Genomic DNA, 20,506 nt, shown 5'->3' with positions numbered 1-20,506 from the left:
GTTAGGATTACACGCAACTTACAGAATGCGTTGAGGAAATAAAGGTTCACTGCTCGTTCCCGGTAGGTGATAGCATGATAATATTATGTAGCCTATATGTTGACCCGACTTCTTCATAGTACTCGTGCCAAATTTGAAGTAAATCCATGCAGTACTTTTTTAATTTTTTCGCGGACATACATACAGACAAACAGACAAACAGACAAAAATTCTAAAAACTATATTTTTGGCTGCGGTATCGATTGTAGATCACACCCCAAGTATTCTTTTAAAAAAATATTCAATGTAGAGTTTTGACTTTCCTACCATTTATTATATGTATAGATTTTGATTAATTACACGAAGAAGAATCGGCGTTGTAAAAACATACTATTACAGTTCTAGTTTATTATTTAATTTTAATTTTGTTGCTTGTTTTATAAATATAATTATTTAAAGAAACAGAGAGAGCACTGTGTACAGACGCTTGTCTAAAAAATCCAGAAGATGATGTCTGAATGTTGATGTTAAAATTAAGTGTAAATGTAGGCAGTAAATAACAATAATTATGAAGAGCACTCTAAGTTTTAGACATTAAATGCTCACTCTAAGCGAGAAAATTGTCAAAAATAAAATAAACAAACTTATAAAACTAAACCCAAAGCGTGTACCTTTGACAGTTACTCTTTAAAATAGCCACGTTAGATACGTTACGCAATCTAGTCAAGTTCTAGAGATGTGCTATTACTGGTAGCTTTTGCGTTAAAATTATTGTTTTTTTAGAAATATTTACCGGCAAAGATCTACTAGTACGAAATGATCAAAGATTGTTGACTTAGATTATGGACTTAGATTATAGACTTATTTTTATGTTTTCCGGTCTGTTTTATTGAAGAAGCATCTGAACACATTTTTATGTAATTATACACATTTTCGTTTAACAATCCTTTAAGATCTATAAATTTGTTTTAATATTATAACTGCCATTAAAATCACGGCACGAAATTTATGGATCATGCAGTTTTACGTGGAAGTTATTAGATGTAATTAACGATGAAAGTAGCAGTTAAAAATCATAACAATTATTTAATACTTATAGCTTAAAATGTTACAAATTGGATTAGTTATATTATTTAAAAAGGCGATCATATTTATCGCATGTTAATTTATGAAATAGTCATAAATTTTGACTACTTATATTTATTTTTTTATTATAAAAAAAAAGAACGGCAATATGTTCTTAAGCACAAAACATGAAAATGATCAGATAAATAATCTCAAATATTTTGCAAATAAAACAAACAAATAAACCCTTCACTGAATCGATATCAAATATTCTGAAATTATTCCACGATTGCAATAAAATCCCGAATTTCCCGTGAATGTATTTCCTTTTATCGAGATTATTACCTGAGCTCTGAAGTGTCATAAGTATTCGGCGGTTTTTGATGTGAATCATAATCGGAATTTAGATTCGATACATTCAAAGTACCGTTAAGAAAATAATAAAAAGTATACGTTAAGAAAAAAAAAAAAAAACGAATTACAGTTTAATATGTGTGTAAGTGATACGCTATTATTTTTCATTATATTGTATTCGTTTGTATTTGGTCATAAGCCTCTTTATCTATGTGGTAGGGTTGGAGGTAAATCCATCACTCTGCTGCACTTCGGATTGGCAGATATATTTATATTGTCTAGTAGTAATAATTCCTTCGCTCAATGCAGTCTGTAAGAACTCGCTTTTAGGAAGGTCGCCATTGCATAATTGTGTCAAATAATGTTGAATTCTATTTTCTTATAATGCGTACAACAAAGAATTAAAGAAATAGCAAAAAAAAGTTACAAAAACTCAAATATGGTAATTTGAGTTCACTTCTAATGGCCTACTATTGTTGAAAATAGATCCTGAGTCATTCCAATGTCATAGTTAATCCAGAAATAAGCTAATTGTTATACTTTTAAGTTAATTTTTAATACCAAAATAAGCGTACGTGATTATGGGGTTAATACTAGCAGAAAGACAATTTAATTCCATAGAAGAAAAGGAAAAGGTACGGAACAAATAAATCCTACTCTGCAGGTTATCATTTGTTTTAAATTGATGTCTTTAATATAACTGTCCCTTTTAGCTTAGTGTATCGTATGTTCGTGACTTAGGGCCTGTTGTAGGTGATATATGTATCTGAAACGTCAGACGAATTCTATTCGTTATTACGAGTCTGATAACAAAATATCGTTTACATTTTCTATGTGTGAAATATTGCTTAGATATAAACAACGTCTGTGGATTTTTTTTAACAATTCTAATGAAAATAAAAAATAATTGTTATAATTTTTATTATACTTCATCATTACATGATAATGATATTATACTTATATATTTTTTTAATTTATTTATCAAATAAACAATAACGTAATTTATTTATTTTATAAATGAAATTAAATAATTGTGTTTGCTCGCAAACGAAAAAAAAACTGACTTCAATTACATCGACGAGTAATACAACGTAGATCGACGAAAAAGTACTCAAGTAACTACGCGTTATCAAAGATTACTCAAAAGTAGTTATCAGATCTCGATAAAATTTATATGTGACTACATGATAACCATCAGCTTTCAGATTTTTATCAGCGTAAAAAGTTATTGCGGATTTTCGAGAGTTTCCCTCGATTTCTCTAGGATCCCATCATCAGATCCTGGTTTCCTTATCATGGTACCAAACTAAGGATATCCCCTTTCTAACAAAAAAATAAATATCAAAATTGGTACATCAAGTAGAAAGTTATGCGGTATAATACAACGTAGGTCGACGAAAAAAGCGTCAAGTAAAAACGCATTATTAGATATAACTCGGAAGTAGTTGTTAGATCTTAAATAAATTTAAATGGGACCAATTGACACGCACCACCTTTCGATTAAAAAAAAAATTGTCGAAACCGGTCCACGCGGTCAAAAGTTCTGATGTAACATACATTACCCCCAACCCTACCCCTTTCAACCCTTCTATTCACACTCGCCTTATAATTTTTCCGTCAACACCCTCAGTACACCTTCTTTCTTTTTCTACACGTCGTTGACACACCTATCAAGCTAATGAAATTGATGCACTTGCCCGGTCTTTCATTGACTGAAGACTTGAAACTATCAATAGAAAAAAAACCCCAGGCCAAAAGTAATTCTAACAATATGAAGACCAATAAAAAGTATTAAAGAGTAACGAATCGCTGCATTACAGTATGTAGAGATGCACAAATATGCCATATTTACTCATCAGTCGAAAACGATGACTCAGTTAATGTTTGGAAATTTCCACGAACACTTGGAGTTGGCAAGCCCCCATATAGTAAAATCGATATTGAACTCTTGAATAATAACTTTAACCCAAAACTTTTACATTTGAAGGGTAAATTTGAATTCGTTGGAGATCAGAATAAGGTATTACGTTCATCTGATAACCTTACGCTTAAAATGCCTGTACATTTATGTAAAGACCAAATATTATTGAGGTTCATTTGCTGTTCAGGCTATTATTTTGTGGAATGCTTTACCCTTACACATTCGTAAAGCTTAAAGTATTGATTCATCTAAAAAAACTGATAAAAGACAAATTTATGTCTATTAATATCAATATATAACACGTATACATTTTTTAAATGTACATTTATACTTAAAAGTCTACTGTATACATTTTATTTGTATAATATATTATATGTATATACATTTATACTTAATAGTCTACTGTATACATATTATTTGTATAATATATTATATGTATATCAATAATCACTCTTAATTCTAAATTTACACTTTAAATTAATGTATGTGTGGTGTACATTAAAAGAATAAATAAATAATTAGATAGATTAACTCAAGATGGAATATTAATGACTAGCATCCCGTGCCGGCTTCGCATGGGTATTTAACAAAAATTCCCTATGCCACCTGCGGACAATGTAGCTACCCAACACTTTCCCACTTTTGGAGCCTATTCAGTGCAAACAAACAATCAAATCTTTACTCTTTGTAATATTTATAATATAGATTATTAATATTAATTTCTACATATGAAACGTATAAGTTTTAATTGAAATTTATGATTTGTTTATTTCAGGCATCACGTACATAATTCTAAAGCCTATATATATCATTTACTATTTATTCTGTAAATCACGTCTAGTGGTTCATAAAAAGAAAATGCTTCTAGTACATTATTAGTAATCATTATGTACGTTCGGTTTAAGCTTAGACCCCTTTTTCGATTAGAAGAAGCATTTTCCTAAGCTAAACTATTTCAGTCTGTATACGACTCACTGCTAAGCAAAGGCCTCTTCGCCATATTGAAGGAGGGTTGAAAGTAAAACCACCATGCTGGTCTGCCGCAAGTCGGTATATAATTTCCCTACTATGAGTAGCAATCTGTATCAAATGCTTTTAATAACAACCGAGGATGATGACTACGTGCTCCCCGAGGTGTAGTTGAGGGACATACACTTAGACCATAAAGAAAATATTTGTACAGACACAAGTATCTGCTCCGAACGGGTTCAGAACTATTCTCCGTTGTCCTACAATAGGACATTTATTGGGTTACAAACTTAGAAACGATTTAGGGTTGGCGAGATAAGTTATTTCGGTTCTTAGACCGTCATTATTACGAACAACGGTTTAACAAGCTATCTTTTGTGCCAGGCGATATATTTTCTCACATAATCTAGACATAAACCTTATTTGATAGGCTTCGGGCAGTATCGTAAATCTAGGAAATGATAGTTTTACTCTGTGTAGTTTCTGTCATGAATAGGGAAAATCAATGGAATTGAAGCTGCGTTTTATCTTATATATATTCTAGGAGATATACTAACTTGCTAGCTAATATCATATTTTAATTAATACATGAATGGAAAGCTAATTGACGAATTACTGAATTCAGATTAAACTCCAACAAATCTTCCGTTATAATTTATTGTATGATTCACGTCCCACAGCTGGGCAAAAGAAACCAAATCTGAAGCTGACTAAAAAAGCTGGATAGCTTTTATTTATTTAAGCACCTTTTAGTTTTGAAAATTTTTTTGGGAGAATGGGCATAATAAATACACTTTTATTTGTAATTTTTATCTGTTACATTTTTTTTTCAACCTCTGAGTTCTAAAGTTGTAGTTTGTTAGTTGAGGTAACAGGACCCAGTAACCCTGAGAGCTGTTTTACTCTGTACTGATAAAGGTAATATAAGTAAATTAGTAGTACTTGAGAACAACTTTTTATTTAGTGTGGCTTTAATTCAAATAAGGTTTTATGTAACTGGATCTATATCGTGAATTTATACAACGATATTACAGCAATACCACAGTAAGAGAAAGTATATATATAAAAGAATATATTCCTTTGAGTTTGTATATTTGTATAGTACCTTTTTTTCTATAGCAGTAGTAATATGTATTATTTTATAAAAAGATTTTTGACACTCCATAATAGGCACATATAAAAGAAATATTTAATTTTAATTTTATGTATAGGAATTGGTCAATAACTTTAAATGTCGTTTCTTTGTTTTTTTCAGGTAGGTTAAGGGTTTTTATAATTTATTTTTGTATCATAATGTATAAAGAAACATTGTATAATAAAAACTTTGTTTTTTCAGAGCAACACATTGTATAATTTTCCGATTCCAATTTTAAGTGATCAACTAATGTCTTATATATAATATCCTAGTCAATGTCCAATAACAAGATAGTTATAGGTGTTTACAAATTCAAGTTCCATAACATTTGATTAACCGCATCACAATATGCAGTTGAAAACATAATTATACCAGAGACCGCAGAATCAGTAAATCGTAATAGTTTGACTATATCCTATGAATATATCCATGATAATCATTGTGATGATATGAAGCTATATGCAATATGCGTTGTATGGTTACAAGAGATATCTATCTCTCAGTATTACTTGCAATACATTTTGATATTTTATATGTATTAGTACGTAAATGTCAGCATCTATACAAATAAATAAAATTGGAGTGTCTGTTTGTAATATTAAAATAGCCGCTTTTTACTAAATACATATGGATTTCTACACGGTATATATACCAAAATAACATTTTTACAATTTTTGTCTGTCTGTCTGTCTGTATGTCTGTCTGTCTGTTTGTTCCGGCTACCCTCTGAAACGGTTGGACCGATTTTGACAGGACTTTCACTGGCAGATAGCTGATGTAATAAGGAGTAACTTAGGCTACTTTTTTGTTAAATTCCACGCGGACAAAGTCGCAGGCACAGCTAGTTGTTACATAAGATCCGTGCTATGATTTACCACATTCCTTAAGAGGGAACCATGATACCTGAACATATTTCAAATATTTAAGAATTCCACTGTCTTCATCTGTTAACGTCTTTGTTGATATCGATAAAAAATACACAACAGTCTTTGAGAACTTTACTTAATTACATTGATCTTTTAGTGATATATATATAAATACACCTACACATTGGCATTATTAGAATATGAAGTATCAGAGGACCTATTTCTGTATATTATATGTGTATTACAAAAAAATTAAAGGTATAGAGACACACATTAAAATACGTGTATGTTTTAATGTGTGTACTCATTCGAAAAAAATACTTAAATGATTATGGTACTTCAAACAAAATAAAAATAGATATAAATGAGACATTAAAAATGGAGACCAAATGAAGCGTTGAAATATTTTTATTTGGATAAGCATAAATTTTGTACACTGAAAACATTATATTTTATAAAATATAATACACTTTGTTTTTTTTCGTACTTTTTTTGGAATTTCCATTTTTTATTCTTTTTGTTTAATAATTTCCATAATAAAAGAGCGTAGATGATATCGAAAATGTCACACAGAATGGAGAATAAAAGTTATTTCATTTTCATTGTTCCGTTAAGTAAACTTTTTATTCTTCTTTGAATAAAACTTCTCTGAACTAGTAATAAATAAAATTGGTTGAGTTAAAATTTTATGCAAATAAATTCTCTACCGTATAAACGTTCAATCTAGTTTTCTATACAATCGACTCGGTTATTCAACCGCATTTAGTGCGGCGATAAAACAACATCGAACGCAACAAACGCGCCGTGCATTAAATAGGAACGAACGTTAGTTTACACGATTTATATTCTACGTTCCTTGATTTTGACGGAACTAGGTTTTGCTTTAGAAGTTAGTTTTACTTCCTTTTGATTTCACTGTGTTAAGGTTAACTCTATGACAGTATTGGTAATGACGCAACTATCTATTTCATCTATATATTAAAACGGGAAGCAAAATAATTGTACCCCTTTTTACGAAAATTGCGCGGACGGTGGAGTATGAAATTTCGCACACTTATAGTTTATATAGAGAAGGAGTGCAGAATGCTAATATTTTTTTAAAATTGTGCATAAAAATATATTAAATCATTAAAAAAAACATTACGCACACTACCACGTATTTGACACACACACGCATATCATACTCGTTTGTTGATTGTCGAAGTCTGTAGTCAAATTAAAAAATTTAAAAAAGGTTCTTTTTTTCATTTTTTTTTGTTTTTTTATAATTTAAATTTTTAATTATGGTTGAATTTCGACCACTGGGCGACCACTAGTAGAAATAAATACTCGAATGTTTCGTCGAAAGTACTAAACAATTGTCTAGTATTTTCTGTCACTTTGATTTAGTTTTTCAATCCTTATTTTTTACGAATTTTTACGTCAAAAAACGTAAAATTTTAAAGTACTAAATATGGTAAAGAATTTTATAATTTCAGATTGTGATGGGAAATATTATATGAAAATCTGTCACGTATTTTTCCTAAGAAATCCTTAGACATGTGTGACAATTTGCGGCAGAGCAGAGCAGCGAATTATATTTCAACCTTTTTTCGAATTGATGAGGACGGAGGAGATGTGTCCTTTGTTCAACAATAGGACATATATAGTCTACTACAGAATAGAACAATTTTGTTCAATTGATCAGACCTTCGGTTCGGAATAGAATAAGTTTTGATTTGGTTTATTCTTTTCTCGGTGAGGTGTTTGTTTTTTGACGATACACAGAGGTTTTTTATGAAAATAATGATCAGTTTAGTAAGCTGGTTGTCTCCTTGGATTTGTAGTTTAAGACGGGCAACGTCTGTTTTGTCAGCTAGTTCAAGATTATTAATTCAAAATCGAACCGTAATTTAAAATGAAAATCGGAAAACATGCAAGTAAAACCTTAGCTAAACTTCATTTAAGTTTTTTACCTAATACTGTAATGAAACACATATCGAACTCGATGAGGCCCTCTGTTTCCCCTTCGGGTTTTCATTAGTGAAATAACACTGTAATTCTCTAACCTGTGAACGCAGAGTGATGTTCCACGTATATTAATCTAAAGGAAACACCTCGTATTGTAATGGAAACGGTATTTAAATTCAGTTCATATACATGGGGTTTATTATAGTTACACATTTTATTGTATTTATTTTTATGACACTATAAATTTGCTGAACCATTATTACAATTTTCTAATTGTCGAGATATGCTTTACTTTTGACAACCAATATGATTCAACATTCAAATATATTTCATTAATATAATAGACAGCATTATATTGATTCCAAAAATATGATTGATTTTTAACCGACTTTGTTGAAGTTCATAGCCTTTTACTTGGTTTACCGATTTTGATGATTTATTTTTTATTCAAAAGTTGGTGTTTATCGTGTGTTGTCATTTAAATTTGACCAAGATCTGACGAGTGGTATTTGAGATATCCATCAAAATGTGTATTGTACTATACTTGTCGATACAAATTAAAGTGGCTTTTCTTTGTTAGACAACAAATTATAAATTACTATTTAAAACTGCTTTGACTTGTGTGAGATTCAACAAAATATACTTTGAATTTGAATTTAGTCTCAAATATTAGACGTCAAAAGGACAAAAGTTTGAGTTACAGACGAGAGATTAACGCTTAGTATTAAATACGCTCGCTGCGCTGCAACGCTTTGAACGATATTTTAAACGAGCGCTTATTCAGCGCTTTGAGCTGCAAAATTTTAAATGAAAGTTTGACTAAAATGCATCTGTTGATATTTATTTTTTTAATCAGTTACTTTACAGTTAAGGGATCAAGTGAATATTTTTCTAGATTATATGACATAGACGTGTGGGTTTAATAAACTATGGCTTACAAATAGGACGTATGGATGACGATTTAGTCACATTTATTTTTTATCCATCAACTGGCTGAACAGACGAATTCATACCGCCATTTATGCTTTGTCGTTAATATGTTGATTTTTAATCGACTTCCAAAAAAGGAGGAGGTTCTTCAGAACTTTTGACTGGTTGGACCGATAACAACTTTTAAACTTTCGCGTTTCATTATTATATTTTAATGTTCATACGGGGATTAACGTCGCAGGCGACCACGGCTGGTGTAACCTGGCCGAAACGTCAGGCCTCAAGGTAATATATTTTACCTTAAAAAATTTTGTTCGCGTTAATCCCCGTATGAACATTAAAATATGGTTGGACCGATTTCGACAAAAACAATTTTAGTCGAAAGATGGTGTGTGTCATTCGGTCCCATTTAAATTTATTTGAGATCTAACAACCACTTTTCGAGTTATATCTAATAATGCGTTTTTACTTGACTATTTTGTCGTCGACCTACGTTGTATTACACCGCATAACTTTTTATTGGGTGTACCGATTTTGATGATTTTTAATGTAATCGAAACCTGATGTTTATCATGTGGTCATATTTAAATTTCATTGGGATCTGACAATAACTTTTTTTAAATCTTTGATAATGCGTATTTACTTGACTATTTTTTCGTCTACCTACGTTGTATTAATTGTCGATGTAATTGAAGTCAGTTTTTTTCGTTTGCGAGCAAATACAATTATTAATTTTTCTTTGAAACAAAAACATAGCTAGTCCAGAAAATAAAAAACACAGAACATAGATTCATTTTTATTTGCATAGACTTATTTCTTTAAATTTTTGACTTTGATATTATTGCTTTTTTTTTTGTAATGAAAATCTATTTAAAGTATAAAAAATTCGTATCACAGTGTATCTTAACGAATTTTTAAAAACGGGTTGACCAAATTTAAAATAAAATTTTCGTGTATGTTTAGTGGGTCTTAGAATAGGTAAAAGGCTATTTTTTATACCCATATATATGTGGCAAGGGTGTCCCTATTCATATGGTAAGTCAACTGGTATTAAATAAAATTTGAGAACTTAAAACGGGACTAATATTATTCATGATAAAAGTTTCATAAACATTTATTTATTTATTTATTTATTTATTTATTCTATTTTATTTCTTACATCTAATATTACAGGCATAACCCAATTCATTAGACATAGTAAACGAGACAAAAAGCAAAAGGAATAAAAAAAAAATTAAACTACAATTAAAAAGAATTAGCTGACTTGAGCATAACACTAAAAACAAAACAATGTAACATTAATAACTATAAAACATTAAATTCATTTCTCATAACATATTATGTACAAAGTAACTTTTGCGAATTCACTCCACGAACAAGAAAAAAGGTCTAGTGTGTCAGCCACTAAGTTCAGCGTTCTGATTGAACGAGCAAGGGGGCCGTTGCGCACTAGCTCGGTTCTGCCGTGGGGTACTGCAAATAAGCTCGGTCGCCGCCTTCGTTGTAGATACCTATCGGGTACGCTCAAACCTATCCACTGTAGTACCCCTGGATTATTGACAACACCGCGGAATAATTTTAAAATATAAGTTGCCAGAGCCAGCTCTCTCCTAGTCTCCAACTTGTTGTATCCAACCATGCCCAATACAAACAATGTTGGATACATCAAGGGATACAAGGGATACACGCCATAAAGCCTATGGTAAAGAAACCTGGTGAATTTATTTTGAATACGTTCCAGCATGAGACTGTATTTGACTTCATGTGGAGACCATACTGCCGCATTATACTCAAGCTGACTTCTTATCAGGGCATCATACAGTAAAGAGATTGCTTTGATGTTAGTGAATCCCTTAACTGTGCGAATAACAAAACCTAATCGTTTGAACGCTCTTTTGCATATATTTACGATATGCTCGCGGAATGTTAATTTGGCATCAAACTGAACACCAAGATCGCGGACCGATTTTTCTCTTTTTAATAAAGTGCCATCCACCTTGTAGTCGAAATGGAGTGGTTTCTGCGCTCTGCTAAATGTTACTATGGAACATTTATCGACATTAAATTGTAACTTGTTCCTTTTACTCCACTCCAGGACACGGTTGATATCCTGTTGAAGGTGCTGGCAGTCATCTATCCCCTTAATTGCTAGAAGCAGCTTTAGGTCGTCTGCGAAAAGTAAACATTTGGCTTCGCTTACGATTTCGGGTAGATCGTTAATCATTATTATAAATTTTAACGGCCCTAAATTACTGCCTTGGCTCACTCCCGACCTAACGAAATAAGGCTCAGAACGGTAACCCATGTACTCAACATATTGTTTTCTGTCTTTCATGTAACTTGCGAACAATTGAAGCAGCTTAGGTGTACAGCCAATTTTAGCCATCTTTGATAGCAAAATGTCGTTATCAACTAGGTCAAAAGCTTTACGAAAATCAAAGTAGGCCGCATCTACCTGTAACCCTGCATCAACGTGAGGAACCATGTACGTCAGGGCATTTAAAAGGTTACTGGTTGTGTTTCGTGCAGGTCGAAAGCCATGCTGAGCATCGCATAGATACGAAGCCACCTGTTCCTTTATACTTCGCTGAATGACTGTTTCGAACACCTTCGCCGGTGTAGACAGTACTGCCACAGGTCTAAAGGACTCAATAGTCGTTCCTTCACCTTTTTTAGGTATTGGAACGACACGTGTAACCTTCCAACGTTCTGGGAAATATGAATGTTCCAGACACAAATTAAAAACATATAACAGTGGTTCCGCGAGCACTGGGCGACAATCTTTCATCACGAATGCCGGAATACCATCAGGGCCTGCTGATCGCTTGGGTTTAAGTCGTTCGAGAGCTGCGCTCACGTCACCGAGGCGCAGAGGAGCGATGTGAACGCGCGCGCCGCCCGCGTCATCCCCAGCCTGCGCCTCGCCGACGTCCAGTCGTGCAGCCTTACTATTGTACACCGAATAGAAATATTTAGCAAATTCTATCGTACTCTCTGAATTTGAAAGGGTTACTCCATCTTTCAAAATTTTTTTGGATGTCGTAGTACCCTTTTTCGTTTTAATATAATCCCAAAAAGACTTAGGATCCCTTACCATATCGTTTTGTAATCGATTCTGATAGTTAAGGAAATCGCTATGAATATTTTTTTTAATTCGCGATCTATATAAAGAAAACGCTTCGTAGTCATCTCGGGATTTCGTGATTTTGTATTGCTTATGTAGTTTAGCTTTTAATTGTATATCCCTAATTAAATCGAATGTATACCATTTAGGATAGTTATACCTTAGATGATGTAATTTAAGACGTTTTTTGGGAACGCAATTTTCCATTATAACATTAAAAATACTATAAAAACACTCCAAAGCTTCCTCCGGCTTACTCTTTTCGTAGATTGGACTCCAGTCGGCGGAAGCCAAAGAGGAATAAAATAAATTGAAATCTGTTTTACCAAAATTCCATTGTGATTCGATTTGGCTACTGCCTACCTCGCGACAGTATGTAGCAGGCCCAGGCACCCATGGCGTTTCGCGTACGCTGAGCTTCAAGTTCACCGCGAGTGGCGGATGATACAAATCTACCGGCACTAGAGCGCTGTCAGCTTCACTTACCCGTAAACCTTCACATAGCCCCGGTGAACACAACACTAAGTCTAATTGTCTTTGATTGCAATTTGGTACCTTATTCATTTGAGTGAATTCGCAAAAAGACATAAAATATTCGAAATAATTGTTTACATTAACTGTGCAAGAATTTAAATTGAAATCACCTAACAAAACAATTTGTTTATATTTGACACACAATTTTTCTACTATTCTAAAAAATATCATATAGTCATCATCACTAGTTTTTGGTGGTAAGTAAACGACGCAACACAAAAACAAACATCTATCCTTACGGTACACAGTCGCACAAACTATTTCAAATGAACAGGTATCTATGTTGACGTCACTCGGTGTCGTCACCCGTCGCATCTGTAACCCGTGTGCGGCCACAAGAAACGCGCCGCCAAGCTTACGCCCGTCTGCTCGATCACATCTAAGTATCTGATAGCCAGGCGGCACTATTTCAGCGTCCATTATTGAATCATTACACCCTGTTTCCGAAATAGCAATTAAATAGGCATTTAAAGACTCAATATTATTACAAAAGTTATTTAGCTTTGTACGAAGACCTCTCACATTCTGGTAATAAATTTCGATAAAGGTTGCACTATTTTTCTGTTCCGTTACTTGATTTCCGAAACCAAATCCATTCGCTAAATTCCGTGTTTATTGGCCACACCTCTGGTTGACACAGCTTTTCATAAACGGATTCCGATACCGTAATAATAAACGAAGCATAGTCTCTATCTGTCTTGTGTTTAATTTTTTCAATTTTAAAATTGACTTCTGATCCACAAATTATTTTTATATGGGATGTTAATTTTTCAATTGTAGTGTCTGTGGTTAATCTCCAAACGTGAAGGTGCTTCTTTTTTTCTATCCCTTTTATTTCTACTAGTTCTGTATTTTTTCCTTTCTTAACATTTTTAGTTATAGAACTTCTCCTTTTCTTGCGGATCGTAGTCCACTTAATGTCTTTATAACTTTTTTCTTCCTCGTTTCTATTATTATTATTATCATTATTAATAAGATCTAAGCTCGAGACTGCCTGCTGAGGTACGGTGATAGATTTTAAGTCGGTGACTGCCACATTTGCTTCCACTGTTTTCGTGGCCTCATACATTTTGGTAACGCGGGTAGTCGTATTTTGTTTATTCGAGTTAATACTTTTTGTACAATTCGCTTCGGCAAAATTGGTTGAAAGATTTTTATGATTACCCGTATTTACATGTTCCGATTCACTGTCAGTACGATTATCAAGTGTTTGAGTATTACTAAGCAACACATCTTTTCTGATAAATTTATCTTGAAATACCCTCATATTTATGCTAAGTTTTTCTAATTCTGATTTAGTTGAAAAACATATTTCTTGAAAATTTATATATAACATATTTAACTTAAATCATATTTAATATATATTATTATTTCAGTTTAAATTAAACTTTTGTAACAAAGTTTATGAGGTTTCGGGAAACCGAATACGCACAACTTAATCGTAAACATATTCAGTATGTCAGGTCAACACTACTACAAAGATAAAAAAGTTTGTTTCGAACGAATTTAAATTCGAATGTGAATTAATTTTTTAAGGAAAATAAGTTAAATGAAAGAAAGTAAACCAACATTAAGTCACGGGATAAAACGAGTTATTACATTTAATTGAGTCTTATTAGAAACATTTCTAAGGTATCACGTTCTTTTTGAAAACTTTACGAGAAATTGATATAGGAATTCGATTAAAGTTAAAAATAATTATGAATATGAAAGGTTTCAGCAATTTCAGAAATATAAAATAGTCATATCTGTAGGCTGTCATATGTTCTCACTGGAATTCTAGTCACGTGACATATTGCTTGCGTTGTGCGTTGCGTTGCATCAATTAAGGACAGAGTTATATCTCTATTATATCTATACTAATATTATAACACCAACCCACCTGCTTAACGTGGTGACTATGGGTAAAACACATGAGCTCACGCTATTTTTGGCGTGAACTTGTGGAGGCCTATGTCCAGTAATGGACTCCGAAAGGCTGCTGTGATGATGATGATAATATTATAAAGCTGAAGAGTTTGATTCTTTATTAAATGCGTTGTTATCAGGAACTTACAGAGGTAGAGCACAGCAGGAAATTTCATGCTCAAAATAGGGAGTAGCCTGACTGGGGAAGTACCTCGACCTTACAGAAGACCACAGCTAAATAATACTGTTTTCAAGCAGTGTTGTGTTCTTGTTGGTGAAATTGGGGGTAGGGTTAAAATACAACTAAATTATACATAAAAACGCCTGAGTAATTTATTACGATTAGCCGTCTTTTAAACAATGAACCTATAATATTACGATCCATATTATATTTGATATTTAAATGAATCACATGTTGGAAAACTAACGCTATCATATCAATGAAGCCCTTGCTTTACATATTATGTTATAAATTCGTTTTGTAATTTTGTTCAGGAATTTCGATATTACATTTTCTACAAGCCATTTTCGTCGATAAAATGCGCTGGTTTAAATATACTACGAGTTTTGCTTTTTGACAACTACAAGTATTTTATTAAAATTAGAGGTTATTTTTATATAATAAATATAAGCTTTCCTAAATTAAGTGAGTAATAATATTCGTAGCGATGAATATTAAGTCACTTATAATTTAACACGTAAATGTTACGAGGCATGTTTATTTATGTAATTACATATCATCAACAAATTAAGCAAAAACATTAAATTCTTGTATTTATACAACACAGTTTATACATATATTATTGTCAAAAGTGTGCTGTGTGGCTACGGCACCAAAGAATATAGCCACCCCCTCTCTTCCCGTGGGTGTCGTAAGAGGCGACTAAGGGATAACAAGGTTCCACAACCACCTTGGAACTTATGAAGCCGACCGATGGCGGGATAACCATCCAACTGCTGGCCTTGAAATACACAGGCCGAAGACGGGCAGCAGCGTCTTCGGTGCGACAAAGCCAGTACTGCGGTCACCAACCCGCCTGCCCAGCGTGGTGACTATGGGCAAAACACATGAGTTCACGTTATTTTTGGCGTAAACTTGTGGAGGCCTATGTCCAGCAGTGGACTGTATAGGCTGTAATGATGATTGTCAAAAGAGTAACTGCGTAGTTTCTTGCCGATTCTTCTCTGCATAATCTACATTCTGAATCGGTGGGAGCTTTACTCTTACAAAAATAATGATCAATTTAAAGTTTAAATTTGTAAAATGACGATTCGAAAGTGCGCATGCGGTCTATTTGAATAAAGTTGTTAGTTTTATCGTTTAATAAAATAAAATAAAAAAATCTAAAAATTACTCTTTATCATATTATTTTTCATTAATTTTGTTTTATTTAATCACTGTATTTAAGTTTGATTTTCGGATAAGTGCACTGATAAAATAAAAAAAAAATGTAGCTGATAAAAATAATTAAATCTTAATTAAGAATTACAGTAACAAACGAGATTCGGAAAACAGACAAAAGATAAGAACAGGGATAAAAGGTAAAGTGCGTTGTACTTTGTATATATTTTTTATACAGATGGAATCTTAATTAATGAACTATCAAAGTCTAAGTAAGAAAATCAAAATTAAAATCGAAAACAGCTTTATTCAAATAGGTCCCAAGAGCACTTTCGAATCGTCATTTTAGTTCAGTCTCAGCGTCTTTTATCACCTTTAGCTCTTAGCTACTCGTTTGTTGTAAAAATCGATCGGGATTTCGAGTATTAGCCCTTTTCTAAAATTTAGTGAGGCATTTTTGGTATGTATTATGTTATTTGCGAGGGTTTATTAATTTTTATTTTCATACTTATTGTCAAAATATTTGTACGTTAAAGATATTATTTATTGTATATATTTAAGTGCTTCAACAACATTTACTAAGACATTTTTATTTTGGGACAATGCCTAAAACCGGGAGACTAAGATGCGCTGTTTTAGCCAACTTGATCTTGAATAATGCCGGACTTAATCGCTAGGTTTACTGTAATTACGGACAAGACTGGTCTAATTGCTGCAACATTTAAATTATGACCCAAAAAAGATTTCTAAGAAATCATAAGACTAGTCAATATAGACTAAATAAGTAAACAAATAATAATAATAATAAACCACTTTATTGCAACTAAAGATATTATACATAGCAAACCTTAATATTAGATACATATAGTGCAATGGGCGATCTTATCACTAAATAGCGATCTCTTCCAGATTATCCAACAGAAAAAAGCTAGCAGTGTAACAGGCTTGCGCAACGGTAGTACTAAAGTTAATATATATTATCGTTTAACAAACAAACTAAACAAACAAACTAAAGTTAATATATATTATTGTTTCGTTAAAAAATCTGAGCTACGCAACCAGTTATATATTTTTTTTATATATTTTGATAGTTAGACGTACGTTTATAATATTAGTAATTATTAGTTCAGCTGTTACTGACGTACCTGCAAATATAATAATGTCCTATATTTGTCTGTTTATACGTAGTAATCTCATGCGTGCTTAAACGTAATCCAAAACTATTTTTGTTGAGATGACAGTCTGTATATTAAGGTAGATTTATAGAATATTTATATATTATAAGTATTAACTCATATTAACAGAGACATTGTAATGAAAAAGTCAAATATCTCCCATATTTGACTTTTCCCAGAAGTGTCTGTGTTCAGTATTTCAGTTGAATCGGAGTCTGAATCGAACATAGTCACTTGGCTACTATTTTGTTCTATCACTAAAAATATGCAAAGGTTACGTAATCATTTTACATCATTTTCAATTGTCTATTTCACTTTATTTTTCAACGAGCATCAACTATTGAGCTGGTACGGAATGGTAAAAGGAATGAACGAATGAATGTCATATAAAACAATAGAAATTTGATATGCAGCGGAAATATATTCCGAAGTCAAATGCAATTTATAAATGTCTGAAATCGAAAGTCTTGCCGAGTTTCAATAAACGTCGAATCGTGATAAAACCAAAGGTTCTACCTGAGCGAATATATATCTAGACATTTAGATCACAACGAAATTCATCGACGAAACGAAATTGAAAGGAATACTCTTTTGTGTAAACTTTCTAGTTTATTTTATATACAAAAATCTGTAGATAGAGGTAGAATTTGTGATCAACTTAACTAACGCATTGGGCTCAATGTAATGTTAGTTTGAAGTTTTTTATGCATAAATAAATAAATAAATAAATTTTAGAAATGACGGTGAGGTATCAAAGTGAAAATATCTATACTTTTTAAGTTTAAACCAGTAAAAGGTTTTAGAATTTAATACGCATATTATATGCTTTAATAAATAAATATACTTTAAATTATCTTAACGTTGCTTTAATTTTTAAATATGTATAGATGCAATAAAAGAATGCTTGTCATAAGAAGTCTGTCTAGAAGTATTGATCGTGTGAAATTTTATAATTTTCATGAATCTAGTATGCATATTTAAATTTTCTGTATTAAAATACAATAATGAAATTAATACTATATAATAGACGATACTCAGACCATATTTACCATATGATTTTAATTCTTATAAGTACAGATGTGTATTTTACTTACAGATTACCTGTTGTAAGTAATTGAAACGGGAACGGTGATCACTAACGATATTTAAAAAAATATTATAAATGTATAATATTACAAAAGTAATAATATTATATATTAACAATATTATTATATTGCAACATTATAAACGTTCTCTACTTTTGTTCGCATTTATTTATTTTTTACACGAGAAACGTAGGCTATTTTATTTTTGTTTTTGTGATTGATATTTATATATAGAAAACGGTAATATTTTAAATTTCCTTCAGCAATATTATAAATATTAAGATATGAAATAGCTATTTTTCACAAGTCGAAACTAAGCGCTTTACTAGTTCTTAATCTTTATCCATAATAACATGTTATATAAGCACTTTCGAGGCGCTTAAACGGAGTAAAAATAACGAATATCCTCCATCTATCGTTAGACATATAGAAAATTCAAATATACATTCCACGTTTCTAAATAATAAATAAAATTACATTGAATTAATTTAGCATAACTGACATAATTTATTCCTTTTGAATTTACACGTGAATTTTGAAATAATACGTGTCTGCAGTATTCATAATCTGCTTAGCTGAAAAACACTTACATTGCATTTAGAGTGACACTATTGAAATATAACAAAATGCTAAAATATATTAAATATAACTGTTGAAGAACGTTGGAGAAAATTATTTTTATTGCGGAAAAGATTGAGAATCCACTCAGAGCTGTTTGAGAACAACTCTAGCGTGAAGACTGATGGGTTACTTAATGTCACATTATTTTTGCCTATTTCGTTTTTAACATTACTTTTAAATTTCTTATTTTTTGTATGAATTAGATAAGGTTTTTCTTATGTCACAATATTTCTCTTTACATGAGCTGACCAATAGTATTTACCGAAGGAAAGGTCAAGGTTAAAAGTCGTTTCATAGTTCATACACGGGTTTTCTTTTCTAATTTCAATCCCTCCGAAATAACTGGAGACTATTTAATTTCACTTTTCTCTTTATCCCACATAACAAATAGTCATCATCATCATCATCAACATTTCAGCCTATTGCAGTCCACTACTGGACATAGGCCTACACAAGATCGCGGTAAAAAAGGCATGACCTCATGTGTTTTGTCCATAGTCACCACGCTGGGCAGGCGGGTGACCGCAGGGTTGGCTTTGTCGCCTAAGACGCTGCTGCCCGTCTTCGGCCTGTGTTTTTCAAAGTTAGCAGTTGAATGATTATTCCGCCATCGGTGGATTTTTAAGTTCCAAGGTGGTAGTGGAACTGTATTATCCCTTAGTCGCCTCTTATGACACCCACGGGAAGAGAAGTGGTGGCTAAATTATTTAATGCCTTAGCCACACAGCGTACAATATTTTATATTTTATATTATTCACAAGCCTGTTGCCTCTAAGTGAAGAATATTTTTCATCTTATCTCCCATTTTTTTTCTTAAAACTTCAAATTATATATACACGAGCTGTGCCTGTGGCTTCGCCCGCGTTGAAATCAGTGTGGCACGAAGCCTTAGACGTTCCGTAAACATTCTTCTTGAAGCCCTCTCTCCATTGGTAAAACGGCATGAAAATCCATTCAGTACATTTTGAGGGAATCGATCACATACACTATTGGGGACTTTGTTTTATAATACACTAACTGTTGCCCGCGAATACGTCCGCGTGGTTATGAAGATATACATTACCACTAAGATATTTAACTTCCAACCTGAACCTAAACGTGAACTTCCAACCTCTGTTGTTGTCTGTTCTGTTCGACCCCAAAGGGAGTAACCCTTTGGGGTCGTGTTTCGTAAAATCCGTTCTTAGCGGATGTCTACGTCTTATAAGGATTCTACCTGCCAAATTTCAAGTTTGTAGATGTTATACTTTCGGAGATTTCGTGATGAGTGAGTGACCTTTCACTTTTATATATATGATGATAGATATATTATTATGTTTAGATATGTGGATACCACTTTCGTTGTTTTCGTTTTAAAACTGTATCAAGTTGATTATATACTACTGTCTACTGTATTATAAAGATTCAAATGTGCATTTATAAGCTCCTTGATAATGTTTATTTTGATTGAGTACGAGTGTATATAACTGTTAGCGTAATCATAAATCTTGATACGTTAATGACTACACATACAATAACACAAATATAATCTCTCGCCACTAGCGTATC

The 20,506-nt window shown here is 32.2% G+C and overlaps 1 protein-coding gene across 1 annotated transcript in view; it reads right to left on the bottom strand.

The window, feature by feature from the left end:
- Positions 1 to 20,506, bottom strand: part of LOC123660303 (neuropeptide CCHamide-1 receptor-like) — a 99,358-nt gene that overhangs the window by 31,705 nt on the left and 47,147 nt on the right. The gene's annotated exons all lie outside the window — the stretch shown is intronic.

This window comes from Melitaea cinxia, chromosome 15 (assembly GCF_905220565.1).
Source record: "Melitaea cinxia chromosome 15, ilMelCinx1.1, whole genome shotgun sequence".
Taxonomy (NCBI): domain Eukaryota; kingdom Metazoa; phylum Arthropoda; class Insecta; order Lepidoptera; family Nymphalidae; genus Melitaea; species Melitaea cinxia.
The sequence above is the reverse complement of the archived record's forward strand: the minus strand, read 5'-3'. Positions and strand labels throughout refer to the sequence as shown.